At 30.5% G+C, this 21,125-nt stretch overlaps 1 protein-coding gene across 1 annotated transcript in view; it reads right to left on the bottom strand.

The window, feature by feature from the left end:
- Positions 1-21,125, bottom strand: part of LOC147816220 (histone deacetylase 9-like) — a 222,705-nt gene that overhangs the window by 80,287 nt on the left and 121,293 nt on the right. The window contains exon 19 of the mRNA XM_087158396.1: positions 7,574-7,616. The gene's annotated coding sequence lies outside the window, so the exon portion shown is untranslated. The remainder of the gene's footprint in view (positions 1-7,573; positions 7,617-21,125) is intronic.

The raw sequence follows: 21,125 nt of genomic DNA, 5'->3' as shown, positions 1-21,125 counted from the left end.
TCTCTTATCGAGGAAAGACCAGCCTACGCGCCGGCTCCTCTTAATCTCTCTTCTGAAATCTTTAATTGGGTTAGTGATTAACTCGCCCTCTAGCGGTGAGCCAATCACTACAAAATGTATACGCGTATTTCGAGTAGTGAACTTCTTTACCTACTCATCCACTTATTAAAATTAATAATTTCACAATAACCTCTAATCCTTAATAATGAAATGATTATTACAATAAAGTTTGTTTACTTAAAAGATTAAAAAAAAAATTATTGTTCAGCAGTGACTTTGTTACTAATTCTATATTCATTAATTAAACTTAATGGTTCTGCTCGATAACCATTTACAATTTTTTTTAAATTTTATTTAATTTTCAGTTATTATGGAATTCCTTAAATATTTTTCGACGTAGAGGTTATTTAGCAATAATGCGAAAAGCTGAAATTTATAAATGTATAATATTTATAAATGTTTAAGAGAATTATTAGCAGCTATTTTGTACTAATTTTTTTTGTTGAAATGTTCATTATACACAGTTTTATAAAAATAATCGTAAAATTCATTGAACGATGGATACATTGACATTTTAAAATGCAAGTAGAATTCAATAATCATTTCATTTTATAACTGTAAAACGGTAGATAAGTAACTTCGTTATCAAGTTTTACATAATACGAGAATATTATGCTATTGCTTTATAATGAAAGAACAACATTTTAAGTTCTAAACTTTTTGTGGAAAAGAAAAAAAAAACGAAATTTTTTTCCTGTCATCGGTGTTAGCGATTAGAGAGTGTTTTATCGTATAAATGTTAAGTCAGTACCGTTCCATTTTAAATAAAAATGTATTTTGTTCCGGAAAAAAAATTACTTGAATTTGTCAATAGAAATTCCCTAATTATTGTTGCAAGAACTTTTAAATTTCTAATCAAACTTTCCTCTATTATAATTTTGTGCAAATAATTATTATTAATAATATAAATGACTATTAAAAGGAATTAATTGAGAATGTTCAATTTTAATAAATTAACTGTTTACGCAATCAGATTAATAACTTTTTTCATAATTTACAAATGGAGAAAAAGTCTTTTACAGTTTAAAAGTGAAAAGAAAAATAAAGTTGAGATTAAATTTATAAAGTAAGCATAACTCGAAGGAGGTTGAAGTAAGGGCATTAGACGAAGCGATTGTGTTTTTTTTAAATATTATCTAGAAAGAATTTTTCTAAAAGTATTTCTTTTAAAGTTTTTATCAAACTTTTGTTTTTTATTTATCTATAGTTATTGAAAGTTAAGTTGATGATTTTTAAGTTGAAATGAATGCCGCCCTGCTTTGCATATTTCAAATATTATTTCTAAAGAAATGTATAACTTAACATTAAACACCCAGGACCTTACAATTGTAAATCAAACAATCACTACATTTATTTATTAAAAAACACTCTTATGACCTGATAAAAAATTGATCTAAATCTTAAATGTGAGTTTTATAACATGTAATTTATTTAAACTCAGCACATACATCTAACCTCTGCTGTCGCCAATGTCTCAATTTTAAAATATGGTTTTTCTTTTATAAATTTTCTGATATTTTCATATAAAAGATAGTATTAAGTTCGAGAATTAAAAATTTGTGCCCAAAAAAGTTGCTAAAAATTATAATTATTATTAATATATGACAACAGGAAGTATTTAATTAAAGGTTGAAATTTTTTTTAATTATGTTATTTTTTAATTATGTTATTTTTTAATTATATTTTTAATTACCAAACTCATATAACAGTATTTAGGAATCTATAAATTTATGTTACGTATGATAGTTGCATTATGACCTGTACGCAATGCGTGTAAATAAAATATATTTTTAAAATTGTGCATTTTCTATTAATTGCATTTATTATTCTTATATTGAAAAGGTATCAAGTTATCTATGACCTCCATAATGAATGAAGTATTTACCGACTTTTATATATATTAAGGAATTGAATCAATTTTTCACCAAGTTTAAAATCTCATCTCATTCCAAAAAAAAGTTATTTCATAAAATTATGCAAAAAAGTAATTTAATATATATTTTTTTTATAATGAATGCTTCTAGTAATGAAACAAACGCTTTCAAACTTTATTTTAAAAATATTGATTATTTCGTTTACAAGAAACTATTACTTTAAAGCGTGATAACATTTTTGAATACTCTATTTTTTTTCTAGTAAATAATATGTCTTTGTTTATTTCTAAAAAAATAATCTTTATAAAAAAGCTTACATTATTCTTTTATAGAGAATATTGATTTCATAGAAAATATCACTAAAATAAAACAGGTTATGTTTTCTTACAATAAAAGTTAAATAGAATTAATTCTTCAAAATAGCGTTTCAATAAAACATAGTTTTAAAATGTTACGTTATTTTTTGTGATTGGTTCATTAATAAATTATTTTTATTTCTTCGCAAACACAATTCTTGTAAAAAAAATTAAAAAATTGAATCTGTTTTATCAAAAAACTAGATCGTTTTATAAAATATAAATTATAGCGCTTAATAAAATATGAATACAGTGTATTTGTAAAGTGAACCTGACAATAAAAATGTGTTATTTTCTTTTTTATTTTCTCTGCTAAAAGGAATTAATGAGTTATTTTTATTCATAATGGCTAGTCGAGGAGAAGAAGAAAATATCGAATTACACTGCTTAAGTTAATGTAATTTCGTTCTCCAACCACATTTACGCGTAATCCGGCGCCTCTTCTTGTTTATTGAAAGAATCTGCGGCTAAGCAAGTGCGGGTGTGGGAGCGAATAACGCCGTGTAAAAAGGATCTTTATGGCTTCGGAAACAAAACAAACTCTGCTTCGCAGAGCATGGGAGCAGTGATGTTAGATATTAAAATTGAGGATGTATTGGGAAAAAGATATTTCTGTTTTGATCGTCCCGGACGTAGCGCAACACGTTGATCTAATTATCGGGAGGACATTTTTAGATTTCGCATATGCTAGAGTCGGCGATACCTTGCATATCGGTTATGAAAAAGATTACCCATTCATTAAATTAAATTGTATCAAAGTATGCCTTGTGTTAAGTTGAAAACGCAAGAAACTACGAAAATAATAAACAACAGCGCAAAAACTGAAGTAGTAAATAATGGGTTAATTTTGATTCAAGGAAATGAAAGTAATTTCGATTCTTTACTAGAAGTAAGGGAGGGTTAGACGATTGTACCAATCATTAATATCGGAAATAAAGAAATAACATTAAAGAAAAATCAAAACATTGGTAAGGCGGATTTAGTGAACGAAGTGCTAAATGTAAGTAATTGTAATTTACTTGAGGATAATCCATCATTAGAATATTTTAGTGTTAATCCAGTAGATGTAGAACAAAAACCCATAACTTTAGATGAAATAAAATTTAATGAAAAATTAACGGAACAGCAACGACAGGATATCGTTAAGCTTTTGAATAAATTTAGAGACTGTTTCGCATTAAACATTTCGGAGTTAGGTTGTACAAATTCAATAAAAATGGATATTAAGGAAATTGAGGGATCAAAGCCCGTATGCATGAAACCATATAAAACGAATGCAATCGAAAGAAAAGCAATTAAGGAAATCGTAAACGAATGGAAAGAAAACGGTATTGTAACAGAAACGCGTTCACCATATTCGAGTCCTGTACTTTTAGTGCGTAAAAAGACAGGTGAAAATCGGTTAGTTATTGATTACAGAAAATTAAATAATCAAACGATAAAAGATAAATTTCCCCTTCCAAAAATCGATGACTTATTGGAACAACTACACGATTGTAGTCTGTTTTCAGTTTTATATTTGGCTCACGGTTATTTGCAGCTTCAATTAACCGAAGAAGCGAAATTAAAAACCGCGTTTATCACTCCAGATGAAACCGGACAATTTGAAAGAATGATATTTGGTCTTACCAATGCTCCAGCAGAATTCCAACGTTTAATGTATCGCGTGTTAGGATGTTTATGTAACAAGGATGTTTTATGTTATCTTGACGACATTCTTGTTCATGCTAAAACGTGGGAAGAAATGCTAAATAAATTAATTAAGGTATTTGAGGCATTACGGGAAGCAAATTTGACTTTAAAATTATCCAAGTGTGAGTTTGCAAAAAATGAAGTTGAATTTCTGGGATTTATTGTTAATAAGGATGGGATAACACCGGGCTCCAGAATGGTTGAGGTAATTTCCAAGTTTCCCGAACCTAAAAATGTGCATGAGGTTAGACGTTTTCTTGGTTTAACAAGCTTTTTTTAGAAGGTTTATTCAGAATTACGCCATAAAAGCTAAGCCCTTAACCGAATTAACTAAAAAGAATGAAGAATTTAAGTGGAACGAAAAGAAAAAGAAATCTTTCGAAATATTGAAAAATGAACTCTCACGACAACCAATTTTGGCACTTTACAATGCCGAAGCTAAAACCGAAGTTCATACTGATGCAAGCGCAGACGGCATCACAGGAATGTCACTTCAGTTGGGAAGCGATGATAAGTGGCACCTAGTTTACTGTGTCAGCAAGAAGACTACTGAACCGGAAAGGAATTACCATTCAAGTAAATTGGAGTTGATGGCCATAGTTTGGACACTAGAAAGACTCAGACAGTTTTTGTTAGGTATCAATTTTACAGTTGTGACAGATTGTCAAGCATTAATCGACATGAATGCCAAGTAATCCCCAAATCGCACGATGGAGTATTCTAGTACAAGAGTACAATTTTGAAGTTCGCCACAAACCAGGCATTAAAATGACCCACGTAGATGCTTTGAGCAGAGCTCCTATCTCAGACCCAAAAGACGCCATGACAAGCCTTATCGAGAAAAAATTTGAAGTATGTCTAACACTGAGCGAAGATGAGCAAATTTTAATTATCCAACATACTGACAAGGAGTTAAAGACATTAATAGACTTTTTTAAGAAAGATGAAGGAGAAAGATCTGTAGAAGAAAGACAGAAAATAAGTAATTATATTTTCAAGAGAAATCGATTATACCGAAGAATACTAGAAAAAGGAAAGGAAAAACTACTCAACGTGATCCCAAAAAGTATGAGAAAAAGTACCGCTGTTAAATTTCATGATTTGATGGCACATTTTTCTCTTGACAGGACTGTCAACAAAATCAAAGAGCTTTATTGGTTTCCCTACATGAAGCGTTATTTAAGAAAACACATATCCATGTGTTTTGAATGTCTAGTGAATAAAATTCCCGGGGGAAAGCAACAGGGACATTTACATCCAATTAAGCCAGGAAAAAGACCATTCTCAATAATACACATGGACCATTTAGGCCCATTTGTGAAGAGTTCTAGAGGAAATCAGGATTTGCTCGTTATCATAGATAATTTTACAAGATTTACCAGACTCTCTCCAGTTAAAAACACATCTTCTCAACACGTTTTAAAAGCTCTGGAGAATTTCGTTCAGGATTTTGGACTGCCTGATCGGATTATTAGTGACAGAGGTTCATGCTATACGTCACATCAGTTTCAACAATACTGTCACGACAATGGAATAAATCACACATTGAATTCTACCCAACATCCCAAGGGTAATGGAATGGTAGAACGGGCTAATAGAACAATTCTATCCACAATAACAACATCGATGAGTGATCCACGTCATAAAGATTGGGATTTACGAATCAAAGAAACTGAAAGAAATTTAAACAACACCGTCAATAAAACTACTGATAAAACGGCTTTTGAAATCTTGCATGGATATTCTCCAAGATTCACTGATGGTATCCTTCGAAAACTTGCCGACGAGAGTGCAGAATAGTGGACTGATCCCAAGGAACTTCAAAAAGAAGCAACAAGTGTGATTGAAAATAAACAACGTAAAATGAAGGAATACTACGATAAGAAAAAGTGTCGAACCATGACTTTTGAACCGGGAGAAATAGTAGTTGTCCGACGTCCAGCAAAAGCAACAGGAGAACCAACAAAGACTCAGCCAAAGTACAGAGGTCCTCTACTTGTGACTGAAGTCCTCCCCAACGATACGTACAGAGTGACCCAATTGGAAGAAAAAGTGGGAAATAGGTACTATGCAACAACGTCCCACGTGAGTCAACTAAAGCCATGGCGACCACCGTTACACGATGATGATGATGAGGTCTCAGGTAACTTATAAATTGGAAACAGGTAATATGAACTTTTGGTTTTTTTTTTACTTCTAAGAAAAGAACTTTAGTATTGAACAGTTGAAAGACTTTTCATTTTGGAACAATTAAAAAAAAAAAAAAAAAAAACAGAACTATTAAGCAAGACAAAAAAAGAACTGTAATAGAACTTTAAAATTTTTATTCATTCATATTTCAAAAAAAATAAATAAATGTGTATTAAGTATGAAAAAAAAATGTTAATTGTCTATATCTATTATGTAATAATCGATGTATGTATCTTTTGTTAAGTAAGTGTCAATTGAGGGCAATTGTATCATCAGGATGCCCGAATATTAAAATCTTCCCCTTAACGTCCGGCAGGTGGCGCAGCGCAGCGCCGCAAATGTTGTGTCTGTTTTGCAAATGCAAGAAAGCGTAGAGGTGCGCGCAAGTGAGCCTGTGCAATTATGATATCTGTAAATATTGTTGTAAATAAATAATTAATATCATTAAGCTCTTACTTCCTCTCCCCCCCCCCCCAAACGAGTTACTCGACACATGAAAAAATTATGTGATTACAACATAGGTACCTATCAAAAATATTAAATATCTACTCTAAGATATACCCGAAAAGTAAATATTTAATGATAAAAATAAAAAATACCATTTTTTTCGAATCAGTAATAATTTCATAAACTATTAAAACCAAAATATTCCGATTAGCTGTCATTTCAATCAAGGGATTCATATTAATCCGATTCATATTAATCAAGGGATTCATTTTGATCAGATTTATATTAATCAGTGGGATTCAATATGAAACAAAACTTGAACATGTGAAGCTTTGTGTGAAAAATATTTCAAATCGCTTTAAAAGTTCAAGCTATAATGAAATACGCAAAAAGTAAAATTAATATTAAGGGGTCCATATTCACCACTCTCCTCTTCTAACCTTATTTCTCAGATTGCGGCTACCTCCTATTCGAATCCGCCAAGAAAATGATATGTTTATTCAGAGAAAGAGTACGCTTTTGTGACTGATTTCGTAACTTAAAATATCGTTTGCACAAATTAATAAACACATATGATATAACCCCTACGAACCATTCAGATTGAGCCCTAGAACGTGAAGATCTAATCGTTAGATCAAAAATTATTTATGGTAATCCATTAATATATATATATATATATATATATATATATATATATATATATATATATATATATATATATATATATATATATATATATATATATATATATATATATATATTAATGGATTACCATAAATTCATGTTTATACAAGATTCATATTCATATTTAAGTTTTCCATTTGTGTTGCATTTTTGAAAGAAAGAAAAATCCAGCAAACGAAACAGGTAGCAACAGGTATTAAAAAATTTAAATTTTTGGACAAAACATGTGAAGATTTCAAAATTGAAAAGACAAGAGAATTATAATGTTACCTGTATTTTGTTGTACTAGCTCAATTGGCATTATAACTCTTTCCTATAAGAGAAACATTTGCTTTAGCAAAACCATAGTTCAAAAAAGAAAAGAAACAAACAAACAAACAGCAGTATAAATAGTACAATCAAAAATGCAGGACATGTAATGACTCCTTCCAGGGTTGAGAAAAATTTAGACCAGACGTAACCCCCTATGTGTTTTTCAAATTCCGATTCTTTGATTAAGACATTATATAAGATATTATAAAACATACTCTATATTTATCAAATTACACTCTCACTGCGTGAAATTTTAATCGAAAAACCATATCGTTTTTATTTTGTTTTTACAACCCTTTTATTGAAAAATTTTTTCTTTCGGTCTTTCATACTCAGAATACCGCATTTAAGTAATCGTTTTTTTTTCATTGTACCAACTTCATCGTAGAATTCATTACAATTTCAAATTTACTTTAGCAACTAATTTTTTTCAGAAATGGGTAAGTTTATTTAATTCAGAAATTTCGATGTGATGTTATGATGTGACGCTTCGAAATTGAGTGCTGATCATATTCTGACGTGCTAAAAACACGAAAAGAATCTAAGAAAGAATCTCTTGATCATTTTCACATGGTAATAAAAACTTAAATATTTTAAACATATTACGACACTAAGGGACATACTTAAGGTCTTAAGCGACTCCGGGCGAACCATTGAGGCATTTTATCATGGTTAATAAATATCAGATTTTGTTTAACAAGGTATAAATTAAACGTAAGAATTTTTTATTCCAATTATTATTTTTTACCTTTTAAAACTGTTTTCGTATTTAACAATCAAAAATCTAACAAAATGCATAAATAATTTTTAATATTATTTAACTAAAATTCTTAATAGTACTAATAATTAAAAAAGTTTATTATTTATTCATTCCAAACTAATTACTGAATAAATTAGCTTACTTAGCCAGTTATTTTTTCCTCAAAACATTAAACTGCGTGCGTAGCGAGTTTTTCCACCAAAAAACAAGCACCTTTTAAGCACACGAAAAAAATTTTTATCACTTTCCAAAAAAAAAAAAAAAAAAAAAAAAAAAAAAAAAAATCATAGTTAGGATCTGTGCAGGAATAAAAATGACTCTTTTTCTATCGTTTTAAGTTCTTCTTAATTTATAAACATAAAATCAATAAAATTTAAAAACATTTTCAAAGACTTTACATAATCATAATAAAATACCTAGTTTCTGATAAATATTGCAGAGAAAATTGTGAATATCATGCATTTTTTTGTAATTTAGAACGACAATCGAGAAAAACAAAATATTTTTAAAAGATAGAAAATTAAGCACCTTTTTACAAACCAAGAATAAAAAGCACATTTAAGGCCACATTTTAAAAAACCCAAATTTAAAATAAGCCCCTTTAAGCACTTTTTACAAAAGCTGCGCACCCTGTTAAAGAATGACAGAGAACCAACTTGTCGAATGAAAAGTAAATTAATTTAGTTGTGAAAACATTCTTAAATATAAATTATTCTAGGTAGAAAAAGTCTTTATTCTTTATTTATACAAGGAGTTACACTCTAACTACGCATTTAATAAATTTCAAAATAAATTCATTATCTATACATAATAATAAACGCGGCTGTGCGTGTGTCTGTAATCACAATATATCACCCCAGAAGCCTCGCCCAGGCACGAAACTCGGCTCATAATTGTGTTTTGACATAATGAAGAAGTATTTTTTTTTCTTTTTCAAAAATTTGGATTAGTATTTTAGTTATCAGTCATTTTGTAAGAAAATCTATGCTTTTTCGTCTTCAAAGAGCCATATTCAAAAAACTATTAAAAAATGCATATACTTTTCTTCACTCTTATAAATGTATGCTAATGCGAACCTTACAATTGAAATATTAATTTTCGACAACTTAAACCAATAATATACGAAGGAATTAATAATTTAATTGTAAGGTTCGCATTAGTTTACATTTATCAAAGTGGAGAAAAGTTTAACTTTTGTATTAAAAATGTGGCAACATATTCGACACGTAAATAGAACGCTTCGCTTTGATATATTTGTTGCTGAAATAAATTTTGTCATTGTCACTCGATTACAAAAGTAAATTTAAACCAAAATTTGTTGGCATTTGAAGAAGAGCCTCAGAGCTCAAATAAATCTTGATAGGCTAAATTAAGCCTTACCTATTGAAACGCAGTGCTATAAGCGTACAAGAGTTCGTGCCCACGTACAAGAGTTCGTGGGTTCAAACCCTGCTGGCCGAAGGCACTCCCTGTGTAGTAAATGGTGACTGATGCACTTTAAATCTGTCGAGTCGCAAAGTCCTCCATGTTCCTATTACAAATCAATACCTCTGGGGGTTATGATCCAGGAGCTTCCTTGTCTTCTGGGTTGGCTGTTCAACGACGGATATAAAATAAAATCACGTATAAAGAAAAAAAAAGGTCGAGATAGCCTGTTGGTAGGGCACTGGGCCCACGTCCAAGAGTTTGTGGGTTCGATCCACGCAGGCCGAAGATTCCTCGTGCTGTAAATGGTGACTGATGCACGTTATCTCTGTGGAGTAGCAAAGTCCTCCATGTTCCCATAACAAATCAATAACTCTGGGGGTTCTGATTCAGGAGTTTCCTTGTCTTCCGGATTGGGTTCAAAATTACAAGGTTACGGAGTTAGACGTTAGTAGTGGTAAACCCAACATTAGGTCGGCTGTTCAACGACGGATATAAAATAAAATAAAGTCACTCTTGAAAAAAAATGCGATCTTTCACCATGTAAAAAAGTTAAAGTAAAGGCCCTCGTGAATGCTAAAATATTTCCAAACCACGAAATATCATGAAGATTGAAGGTTTCTGAAGTTAGCGAACGACGCATAAAAAAGAAAATTGAGTCAGGGGACGAATTGAGGCCGAAAAGAAAGAAAAGATGCGGCAGAATCTTATAGTGTGTCGAATAATTTAGTCAAAGAAATAAACAAATTCTCAAACTTCTTTCTGCATTATTATTATAGGACGAAAACCGTCACAAACGTAAACGCTGAAAGTACGGTGCGAAACAAAAGGACCATCCTGAATAATATTTCATGCAATAATCGATTTTCACGATTGTGATTTGTGATTCTTTTTGTGATTGCGACATTATCTTCCTCGCGCTGTTGCTACCCAGTCTCGATCACACACAACGTGTCGCTGCACACACTGGTATAAGCAACCGAGGAGCGATCAAGCACACTACCATGATGTTAAAACATCTCTCATAAGCAGCGCTCAAAATATGGTTATCTTAATACAGCGCTCCCGGCCTCTCATAAAAGCAGCAATGAATCATTCAGTGATATCCATTGATAGAATTCGATCCAAAATAACATTCTGGTGTAAGAGTAATGTAGCACTACGATTATTCAATACCAATTTACTAGTATGCAACAGTGTTCATCAACCTTCTTCGGTCCGGTCTAAGTTTGATAATTTTACCAGGGCCCACAAAAAGAGGGCGCAGCTATAGTTCGTTCACCAGTAGATGGCACTTGGCCCCACCTCCTTTAACGCAGAGTTCATTTTGGTGCGGGAGTAAGATGAGAAAAGTCTCCGCGCTTGGAATTGAGACAACCCTTAATGCACGCTAAACGTAAACAGTGAATTCTTTTTCAGTCACTTACTTCGCTTCATCATCTGCAATTCTACCGTTCGTTACTCTAATGAAATATATTACAGCAAAATGCCTCAAAAAGGACAAACTATAGACTCAAAAGAGAAAAATATCATGACATTTATGAAATATTTAATGTTAAAAAATGCAATTAAAGATTGCTAAATAAATATTTTGTCACACGATTGCCAAATAGCAAGCTTGGTCAGGATTGCTCACTTTCTTCTCCCAAAGTTAGAGAAATAGTATCGTCGGATACCACGTGATGAAGGCGGAGTCAACTGCCAACTCCTGGTGAACGAACTATTATCCAGATATAATATCTAATTAGAAAGTTTAATAAGTTTTAGTTCATAAAACAGTTAGCTCCCAGCATTACAATCTTATGAAACTTTCCTTCCCCCCCCCCCCGAAAAGAAAAATTATAAAAACACAATTGTTTCATAATCAGCATTCATATAAAATAAATGAAACAGTCTTGCTCTAGCGCCTTCTTAAAAGATAGCAAAAATTTTCATCATTCGGAGTTATTTCGCGTAAACAAACCAGTTCTATCAATTAAAATATATTAATAATATGAATATTAAATACATAATATAATAAAAAATTTTTAATCATGCGTTTTAATATTTACTTGCAATAGCTTTTATTCGCATTTTACATTGATTAGTTTATCTTTTTTTAAAAATAAATTGTGACATCCTGTTGGATACTAAACATTTAAAATGAATTGATTAATTAGGCGGTCAGCAAATATTTGCATCAATTCAATATTTATATTTATACTTTGCATGCAATTTTTGCATTGGGCAACAAATTGATTGATTTAATAAATTAGAGTTGAATTATACACGCATGGTTTTATTTTTAGTCCCAGAATTTTGTACTTATTTTTCATTTTAAAAATTAAACGTAAATTTTTATCATTGCCTATTGAAAATATAAACATTTTTGTTACATTAAACAAATAATCTCAGGAAACTAAAGCGGCAAAATATAACCCGATTAAAAACTTTGTTCACTTCAAAAAATATTCAAACAAGAAATAACAGTATATATGTTTCAAATGCTCAAAAACAGGCGCCCATTTTCAAAACTTGCCAGATGTGAATCGGAAGAAACAAAAGGGATTTGAATTATAAAACGAAGAGCTGCTTATGAAAAATGGAATGAATAACAGGAAGATACATAAGTAAAAAAAAAAAAAAAACACAGAAGCCAAAAGAGAAAAAAAAGAAAAAGATACCCTGACCATTTTTCCACCCCTGTTTATTATAAGCGTATAGCCGTCTTTTTACCACCTCATTTAATTTTATTCACCCTAATTGTCATAACATTTCTACATTCCATACTTCGTTTTGCGCACATTTACAACCTTCTAACTTTACTTAACCTCCGAACTTACCATCTTCCGCTCGTTTGATGTTGACAGTGTATTTAATCGCTTCGATAGTTGATTCATCTTGACTAAACTAACTAGACTCAAACGTCCCTCTTCTTCAAATCCTTACGAGTGGATCATTTCTTATTCTCCCGCTCGTTATAAAATTGCTAATATACTCTTCTGTTTTGGTTTTAAAGTCCTTTTTAGGCCTTTTAACAAAACCAAATTTAGGTCTCTTAATGAGCCTATTAGCTTTAATGATCGTTGTGGCATATACTATATACATTGTCAGTGAGACATTGGCTATATCGGATAAACTAGACGCGCTTTAAAATTTAGACTTAAAGAAACATGATTGTCTGCTATCAAAACATCATTCATTGCTGCAAACTGTTGGAATTATGGGCGTAAATTCAATTTTTAACGATGTCGAAATTATTTCCAACACTGCCACATAAGCTCATCTTGATGCCTTGGAATCTTATTTTATTCAAATAAATGCTTATTCCCCTCTCAACGATATTAGATCCTCACCACTTCTCCATAACGAGTGGAAATGCATTTTACCTTGATTTGTCTCTCATGGTCACTGTGGTTTTTCTTGTTCTGTGGATCTTTTATCTCTTTCGGGTACTGTGGTTTTTTCTAGTTTTGCTTCTCACCTTTATTTTTTCCCTCTTTCGTGAACAACTTTTTGTTTTATTTTAAACTTATGTTTCTTTTCATTCACGTTTGGCTTGTCTTGAATACGGGCACCTGTTTTGAGCACTTGAAACATGTCGACTGTTATTTCCTATTAATATGTCTTTTGAAGCGAGCGAAATTTTTAATCTTGAAAATCTTTGTTATAATTCTAAGATGGAACGTTTAGATTAATTTAAACTAAATAATAATGCATGAAAAAAGCTTGATAAATAATTAGCCGAAATACATCCTCACTCAATTTATTTTATAACAAATGAGCATCTTCAAATTATATTAGTAGGGGTGCACAACCTTTTTGAGTGAAGGGCCGCAAGCCAAAGTACTTAGATAAACATGTTTAGTAATTGTAAGTAGTGATTACTATATAAACATTGCTCAAGGCACTAAATTAATCTTATCAGTTAACCTTGTAATACGTTGGCATAAAATTAAATATTTTTAAACGTTTAAAATAAAAAACTTCAAAACTGATAGCTTAGAAAATAAAATACAATCAGAATCAATTTATCAGGAAAAAAATTCAGATTAATTAAAATAAAAAACAATGGGAAAATTCATCTTTGTTTTAATCACATTATATAATACTAAAGTCCATTTAATCATAAATTTTAACATAAAAAATTTGTTCAGTGAATTAATTAAAGAAAATAAATATTCCAGTTATTAACATTAATGAAAATTAAATACTTTGATTTAAAGAAAGTTCATAGGGTTAAAAATGATTAAAATTAAAACCCTTGCAGCTTAAATAAGATTCAACATTTATTAAGGAATATACTTAAACTTTGAAAGATTTATTTTTGGCTGAGAAAGGGGCAAAGGGCTGAGAAAGGAAAAGAAAGAAAACATTAATTTTGAAGGAACTATTTCCTTAATAAATAAAAAAAATTATAAGATACTTACAATACTTTATGACCCATACTTTTTAAACATAACACTATTAACAATTAATCCACATGTATTAGCAATAAATTAAAATTTACATTACTTTATGATACTTAAATTGATTACATTTTTTTACAGTTAAAATTTAATGATATACAAATAATTTCTCAGCATATAATTATAAATGATGTAAAATGGTTAAAAAATTTTCTTATTGGCATATTCCACAATTTGCAAAATTTTAAAATATAGTGATGGTTTGATCTACTTGATCATGAGATAGCTTTTTCGGGTTATTAAATGAAAATTTAATGATTTTGTTTAAAGACTGCTCCTTAACCTTGAACATGCCAAATTCATTTATACAGAAGCTGTTGTGGTTTAGTATTAAATTTAGGGCACATAACTTAATTAGTTTGGGAATTGTCCCATATGGAGCTCTTCCTTTCCAGATTTTCAAATTGCGAGAATACGAATCGAGATATGTGATTTTGAAATTGCAAGAATACGAATCGAGATATGTGATTTTGAAATTGCGAGAAAACTCACAATGTATAATTTTTAAACGTGTGAATATGAATAGCGATATGTGGTTTTTAAATCACGTGAATATGAATCGCGGTGTATGATTTTTAAATTGCGCGAAGAGTAATAACGTATGATTTTTTAAACGCCAAAATATGAATCACGATTTGCGATTTTAAATCTCATGAATACAAATCGCGATAGATGATTTTTAAATCTCGTTAATGTTAATACGCAATGCGATTTTTAGATTGTGTGAACACGAATTACGATGTGTGACTTTTAAATTGTGACTGCCAAAAAATAAACGCTCAAAAAATACTTATATTTGCGTTGAGATCGACACTGAACACGTGATTAATTTAATGCGCGAATCAAAACTCGCATGCCGTGAAAATATAGTAATAAAGATATTAGGACGTTTTGAACCGTGGGGAAAAACGCAGGGTCCCATCGTAAATATAAAGGGATTTTAATAGCTACAACTACCGAAAAAACTATTAAAATCTATTTATATTTACGATGAAATCGGTATAACTAGCGTCAAAAAGTAATGTATTTAAATACGCGGTATTCGCATAAAAAATATTAGAACTTTCGAAACCTTGTTGAAATGTGTCGCAGTTATAATTGCCGAAATAACGATTCATAAATTATTTGATTTGCGATAAAATCGTCACAAATAAATCACTTCAAAAAATGGTTAGCTCAATGAGCGAATCATTACTCGCAATTCATAATAATGTTCTAAACATATCGCGATTTTAAAAACCACGATGAAATGCGTAGTATTAACTGCCGAAAAAATGATCAAATGTCATTTAGATTTACGATGAAGTTTGCGCAAATAAAGCGTCTCATAACTTTCAAGACGTTAGAACAGTGATTCTCAACCTTTTTTTTGTGGCGGCACACTTTTAACGATTTCAAAATTTGACGGCACAAAATGAAAAAAATTACTTGTTTTTGCTAATTATTCATTGCTAGCTTATTTTTTTTTGTTAGTTATCCTTTGTTAATTTGTTTTTATAACTATTTATTGCATAGCTTACTTTAATGATTATCTTTTATTTCCGTTTGAAAGTTAATATTTAGCTTGCGCTCCTTTGTTAATTAATAATTTTAATAGTCATTAAATTTCCTACCTATAATTTCAACATTTCTTTAAAATTGTCACTTCCTTTTTATTCTAAATTATTTTGAGATTGTCTGAGATAAGACAATCACCGGCAAAGAGATGTTCACGTGGTTAAAGCGTGGAAAAATTATTTAAAAAAAAGGTATATATATATATATATATATATATATATATATATGTAATACAATAAGTAAATACTTTTGTATTAATAAAAGAATTAAATCTCTTTCGTTTTTATAAAATGTCTTTGTTAAAGAATAAGCGTAGAGAGATTCTATTTTGGGAATTCAAGGCTGAAAACATACCATTGAAATATAAATAGATTTATATTTCAAGGGAAGAGTTATTTTTAGAATCGTTCCCTTTTTCACTACCATATAAGGAAGCAGAAATGATTTTCCTTAAAGCGTAAGGATACAAGGAATGTACGAATGTGCCTTTTTACTCCAAATCTATGTTGGTATAAAACCTAAGAGCGCATAGTTTTGCGCGTCCTTTTCATCATAATGTGATCCTGATAAGCTGTACCGGAATTGTCCGGAGTCTTGTCCATTCCCATCCCGTAGGGAGAGTGGACGTCAACTGTTAGCGATACCAGCCTACCTTTAATAAACCTGTTTCGAACGTATGATGCCTTATGATTGCAATTATTTCAAGCTAAATACAACAGTGATAACAGGGTTGGAGCCCTGTTATTACAAGTCGGCAGCATAGTTTCTTGCTGAGGAAATCTTTGGACCGGCTGTGACTGCTACGTTGAAATTTTCCTCATCCCATCCGTTTTGAAACCTCATCCCATCCGGAAAGCTTCTCCCCCCTTAGACTTAAAAGAAGAGAAAAAAATCGGCAGTGAAAAAAACGTTGAAGGAAGGATGGCGATTTTCCACCCGTACTACTTGTACCTCGTCGCGCCTGAAAAGCTGATGTAGGAAGGACGATGGCTGGAAATTGTCCCCTGAAACCAGTGAAAGTATCCCATCAGATGACCCTACAATTCCTTAGTGCCTCTAAGTTTGAAGAAACATCATTCATGGTAGTGATTCGACACCGAGTGATCCTACAATTCTTACTACTCAAGTTGTGAAATAAAAAGTGAATGTGCGTGAATCTTAATCATGAATATTCATGAATTGCTACGATTTAAGTGCGCGAAAAAAAAAAAAGTGATATTTTTTTTTCTCTCTCGTCAACGAAAAATGGATGAAGGTAAAAAAAAAAAGTGACAAATGAAAAGGATTCACTGTAGATATATTTTTTTTTTACTCTCTCATTTTTATTTTCTTTCTCAATGTTGTGATTAAAAATTTTAGTAATATTAGATATGAGTAGTAATCTAAATATTTTATTTTGAATAATGGAATAGTATATTAAGGATTAGATTGCATTTCTATTGTTCATTTATTTATTTATTTTTTACAAAAATTATGATACAATTTAGTTCTTTAGTGCATTTAAAATGTTTTTGAAGAAAAAAAATGTGGTTCAAACGTCAATTAAACTAGTGACGGCAAACTAAATTAAGTTTTTAAACTTTTGTTTCCTAATGATTTTTTAGATTTAACCACATAAAAAATTAAATTTTTCAGAACTTTCTTTTAAACCTAAAAATGAAGAGTTTTCAAATAAAATGAAAGAAAGTGTAATACTTTTAATTTTTCGGACTTGGTCAAAAATAAATATTCCTATTTAAAAAAATGTGAAACCCAAACAAACGGACAGTTAACACTTAACAAAATTTGTGAGACTCCCTTATTACGATAGGCCAATTTTTTAACTCAGCAAAGTTTTATACTTGATACTGATTTACTATATGCTTTAGTAGGGTTGTAGACTTGCAAGGATTTTTGTTTGTTTATTGATTGTGTCGGGCCAGTTGTTATTCTATTTGGTAAGAGACTGATCATCTCTGCTAATTCTAAAAGTGACAACTTATCTTTGCACATTAAACAGCAGAATTCTCAAAATGTTAAGGTTAAAAATGATGAAAAAGATGTTTCAAAAAAAGTAAACATCGAAAAAAGAAAAGAATGATGTTTCAAAAAAGTAAGCATCGAAAAAATGAATGTTAAGGATGTTTCAGTAAAAGTAAACATCAAAAAATAGAAAGAAAGAATGTCCAAAAAGTTCAAATGATTCGAAGATAGATCTAGGTAATGGATGCGTTCATTATCAGGTTAATATCGACGAAAAAATATGTAAAGGGTAACAAAAACAAAAAATAAAAGGAAAAATAGGAAAAAGAAAGAATGATCAAGAAACTGATTACAAAAACAAAATAACTAAAAAGAAATTTAAGTAAACAAAATTTTGAAAAAGTTCATGTATCAAAGCATAGGAAATATCAAAAACCACAAATGTTGAAATTAAATTCTGAAAAAATGACACTTGTTGTCCAGTTCATTTGCATAAAAATTTTGTATATTTTTGTGTGAAAATTTTTGTTTTGAAAATTTTAGTAGAATAGTTATATTTCATCAAGTAAATAATCATTTAACCACACAGAATCTTAAATTCTGATTAAATGACACTTGTTGACCAGTTCGTTTCCATAAAATGTTGTATATTTTTGTGTGAAAAATTTTTTTTGAAAATTTTAGTAGAATAGTTGTATTTTATCAAGTAAAAAATATTTTTAACCACACAGAATCTTAAATTCTGATTAAATGACACTTGTTGTCCAGTTCGTTTCCATAAAAAGTTGTATATTTTTGTGTGAAAAATTTTTTTGAAAATTTTAGTAGAATAGTTTATAAACATGTTTCAGTTTTCTTTCTGTTTAGTTGTCTAAACAGATGAAGTGCATTAATGTTTTTAATATTTTTGTCATTGTAAATAATTTTTTTCTTCTTTACATAATTGAAAAAATGTTGTTTGTGGTAGGGAAAAAGGAACAATCGTACCAACCTAAAAATTTTAAATTTAAAAGTTTTCTAAAATTTTTTTTTGGCTTACCAAAAATTTTTTTTGGGGGGGATGTAATACAATAAGTAAATACTTTTGTATTAATAAAAGAATTAAATCTCTTTCGTTTTTATAAAATGTCTTTGTTAAAGAATAAGCGTAGAGAGATTTTATTTTGGGAATTCAAGGCTGAAAACATACCATTGAAATATAAATAGATTTATATTTCAAGGGAAGAGTTATTTTTAGAATCGTTCCCTTTTTCACTACCATATAAGGAAGCAGAAATGATTTTCCTTAAAGCGTAAGGATACAAGGAATGTACGAATGTGCCTTTTTACTCCAAATCTATGTTGGTATAAAACCTAAGAGCGCATAGTTTTGCGCGTCCTTTCATCATGATGTGATCCAAATAAGCTGTTCTGGGATTGTCCGGAGTCTTGTCCACTCCCCCCTCCTTCGCAGGAGTGGGGACGTGACTGTTATCGATACCAGCCTACATTAATAAACCTGTTTAGAGCGTATGATGGCTTATGACTGCAATTATTTCAAGCTAAATACAACACTAATAACAGGGTTGGAGCCCTGTTATTACATATATATATATATATATATATATATATACGTATCATTTCCATTATTTGGCGGCACACAAAAGTGCCGCGGCACAGTGGTTGAGAATCACTGCGTTAGAACATACTCGTATTTCGATTTCCTGAAAAAAAAATTGCGATTTCAGAAACTACGTGAAAATGGGTAGCAATAATTATCTAAAAGTCATTTCGACGAAATCACCACTCACGAAGGGCGTCAATAATAATGTCGAATTAAAATGTTGGGATTTACAAAACTATGCGTAGATCCGTAGCATTCACCATTGAGAAACTACATTGGTTGAGGTTTTGTACATTAAAAACTTGATTGCGCAATTTTATTTTATTTTTAATCCGTCGTAGAACATCCGACCCAGTTTTTGGGGTTTACGACTACTAATCTTCAACTCCATAGCCTCGTAATTTCGAACCAATCCAGAAGACAAGGAAACTCCTGGATCAATACCCCCAGAGGTATGATTTGTTAAGGGAACATGAAGCATTTTGTGATTCGACAGATTTAACGTGCATCAATAACCATTTACTACACGGTCTTCGGCCGGCTGGGATCGAACCCAAGAACTCTTTGACATGGGCCCAGTGCCCTACCAACCAGGCTATCCCAGCCTGAATGCGCAATTTAAAATTTCCGAACTTTTTTTTTATTTATTTTTTAAAATTGCTATTTTTTAAAATCATGTTTAGGTTGCTGCCACAGGCTATATCTACGACTGTACAGGTCGTATGTTGTGCCCCTCTACTTAAAACAATTAAAAATAAATTTCTTTAAATGGTTTGGACAGACATTTGCTCAAGATATCCTTCAATGATGTTTATTTTTAAAAATCAAGTGCCATTGCCTGGCATACATTGGCCCGGTATACCATTACAATGTATGTAAAGTAACTACATAACCCCGTTTGGGCAATACTTTCAAATTAAAAAAAACTGAAATATTTATAATTTCAACGTTCAGTAAATAATATAAATTTACGAAGAGTTTTTAAGCAGCAATAAAAAAAATACATTGCCAAAAAAGAATTATGTTTCCCCAATTGTGACAATTTGTTTTTTAAATAAATGGAAAAGTATGCATTAGGAGTTTACTTGTGTGATTATTTAACAAATGAAGATTTCTTGTAATTGAATGAGACATTTCTTCTTATCCTACCACAAACACCACATTCAATTCTCCTATTTTAGGCCGGGCATAGAAATTCTATAAAATGTGGTGTTATTTTCATTGAACTATGCTTACATTACATTCATTAAGACACAAAAAAAATTTCATGCATGAAATGGTTTTTTATTTTTTTTTTATGGGCACCATTCACCAAATCAATGAACAAACCATTTAGCTGAATGCTTGTTTTTTATGAATTTTTTTGATTTTATTTACTGACTTGCAGCTTTAATCCATCATAAAAGCATAATGGAATAATTAAACATTTTCAAATGGAATAATTATATCTCAAAAGGAATAATTATACATTTTCAAAAAATTTCATTTGTCATTCAACGTTTTAAGTTAAACGAAAACTTCAATAGCATAAAAAATTTTCTCAGCAGAAAGTGCTTACTCCAATTGAATTACTGTTAATTTTTGGGTGGCTTAAGAACCCTTAGCAATTGCAGAAAAATATAATTAGTGAAAAAAATACGTCACAATGTTAATAAAAAAATATTTATTGAAATGGTGCGTCTGCTCAACTTTGGCCGAAAATGGGTTAAAATAAAGTTAATCTGAAAGTAGACCACACGAAATTTTAGATAAGAG

Source organism: Parasteatoda tepidariorum, chromosome 2 (genome assembly GCF_982258835.1).
Source record: "Parasteatoda tepidariorum strain Cologne lab strain chromosome 2, Ptep-v5.0, whole genome shotgun sequence".
Classification (NCBI taxonomy): Eukaryota; Metazoa; Arthropoda; class Arachnida; order Araneae; family Theridiidae; genus Parasteatoda; species Parasteatoda tepidariorum.
Note: the sequence above shows the minus strand (reverse complement) of the source record. Positions and strands in the feature narration are given on the sequence as shown.